Source organism: Otolemur garnettii, unplaced genomic scaffold, assembly GCF_000181295.1.
Source record: "Otolemur garnettii isolate 467f Iridium unplaced genomic scaffold, OtoGar3 scaffold00002, whole genome shotgun sequence".
NCBI lineage: Eukaryota > Metazoa > Chordata > Mammalia > Primates > Galagidae > Otolemur > Otolemur garnettii.
Window position 1 is genome coordinate 49,112,799 of NW_003852397.1, and position 2,513 is coordinate 49,115,311.

Here is a 2,513-nt window from a genome sequence, read left to right on the forward strand (position 1 = left end):
GCCTGTAATCCCAGTTACTTGGGAGGCTGAGGCAAGAGAATCGCTTAAGCCTAAGAATTTGAGGTTGCTGTGAGCTGTAATGCCACAGCACGCTACCCAGGGTGACAGCTGAGATTTTGTCTCACACACACACACAAAAAAGTGTCAGCGGATTGAGTTTCTTCCAAGGCCTCTTTCCTTGACTTGTGGACGGCCACTTTCTGTGTCCTCACATAGTGTCCCTCTCTCTGTATTGTATTTGTCCTAATCTCTCCTTAGAAAGCACCAGTCATACTAAATTAGGGCCCACCTTAACAACCCTATTCTAACTTATTTTTTTCTTTTTTTTTATTAAATGATAGCTGTATACATTAATGCAAACATGGGGTACAGTGTAGTGTTTTCATATCCAATTTGAAATATTTTCTTCAAACTGGTTAACATAGACTTTGTCTTTTACTTAGTTATTGTGTTAAAACATTTATACTCTAGTTCTAGAAAAGTTCACTTGTACCCTTGTTAGACAGACCATATAGGTGATCTTTCCAGTACTTGCATGGATGTGGAGAAAAGGGAACAGTTATATACTGCTGGTGGGAATGCAAACTAATATGTTCCTTTTGGAAAGACATCTGGAGAACACTTAGAGAACTAAAAATTGACCTGCCATTCGACCCTACAATTCCATTATTAGGTATATACCTAGAAGATCAAAAATCACATTACAATAAAGATATTTGTATCAGAATGTTTATTGCAGCCCAATTCATAATAGCCAGGTCATGGAAGAAGCCCAACTGCCCATCGATGGATCGATAAACTGTAGTATATGTACACCATGGAATACTATGCAGCCCTAAATAAAGATGGAGACTTTACCTCCTTCATGTTCACATGGATGGAGCTGGAAAATGTTCTTCTTAGCAAAGTAGTATTCAATGTACACAGCCCTATTCTAACTTATCTATTTAAAGGCCTAATCTTAGCTGAGCAGCGCAGTGGCTCACACCTGTAATCCTAGCACTCCAGGAGGCCAAGCCAGGTGAATTGCTTGAGCTTAGGACTTTGAGACCAGCCTGAGCAAGAGCCAGACCCTGTTTCTCCTAAAAATAGAAAAACTAGCTGGGCATGGTGCACCCACCTATAGTCCCAGCTACTAGGGAGGCTGAGGCAAGAGGATGAGTTGAGTCCAGAAGTTTGAGGTTTCTGGGAGCTACCATGATGCCACAGCACTCTAGCTGGGGCAATAGGGTAAGATTCAGTCTCTAAATGAATGAATTAATTAATTAAAAGCCCAATCTCCAAATATAGTCCTATTCTGAGGTACCAGAGGTTAGGATTTCAACATATGAATATAATATGGGGGGCATAATTCAGCCTATAACAAATGATAATGCTGGCTGGGTGCAGTGGCTCACACCTATAATCCTAGCATTCTGGGAGGTGGAGATGGGTGGATTGCCTGAGTTCACGGATTCAAGGCCAGCCTGAGCCAGAGTGAGACCTCAGCTCTAAAAATAGCCAGATGTTGGTGGTGGGTGCCTGTAGTCCCTGCTATTTGGGAGGCTGAGGCAAGAGAATCACTTAAGCCTAAGAGTTTGAGGTTGCTGTGAGCTGTGATGCCAACAGCACTCTACCAAGGGTAACAAAGTGAGACTCTGTCTCAGAAAAAAAAATGATAATGCTTTCTTATCTCCAGAAACATATTTACCTCTCTCTCTGTTCACCTGTCAGTCTCTCGGTGTCTTATCTCTCTTTCACCTTCTCTCTGTCTCTCCACTTGTCTTCTTCCTCAACTTCACAGCCAAAATGCCATCTCTGGTGGAAAGCATTAAAATTAGCGCACCAGGCTAGCAGTGGTTAACATGCGCGTGGTGCTTGCTGAACTTTCCCTGCATTTTCAGACACATTTCACCATTTCACAAATGGGTCCATGCAACCTCACCTGCAGCTAGATCAGCAGCCAGATCAGCAGCCCGAGTTCCACCTTCGTCAAGCAAAGCAAACCAGTCTTATCACAAATCCTCTCACTGTTAAAGATTAGGGTGTCCTCCTCTAGTCCCACCCCTTCTACGCATACAGCCAAAAAATGTGGATACCCATCTGCAAGTTACAGCCCCTGGAGAGCATTCATGAAGCAGTGTCCATAGGAGCCCTGAGGCTTCTTGGGGAGATAGCAAATCATCACACAGGAAGTATTCAGAAGTCAGAAAAGAGAGCCAACTATCTAAAGCTTCACTACCCAGCCCATCAAATGTCACCATGCCCTTGCTGGCCAATGCCAAGCTGTTGCTCCTTGCCAGTCACATTGAAGCAGACAGACATAAGCCAGTACCAGCCTGCTGGGAAGACAGTCCACCTTATTGTGGTTTTCCTAGAGACACATTGGGAGGAAGGAGGCGATGCAGGCACCACAGGTGCAGTTCAGTGCCAGATCATCTCCTGCAGGCTGGAACTTAGCACAAGTGCAAATGGCCAAGCCAGGAAACAAGTGTTAGCAATTTATCTTGTCCCCTAATTGTGCACAGAGCTCT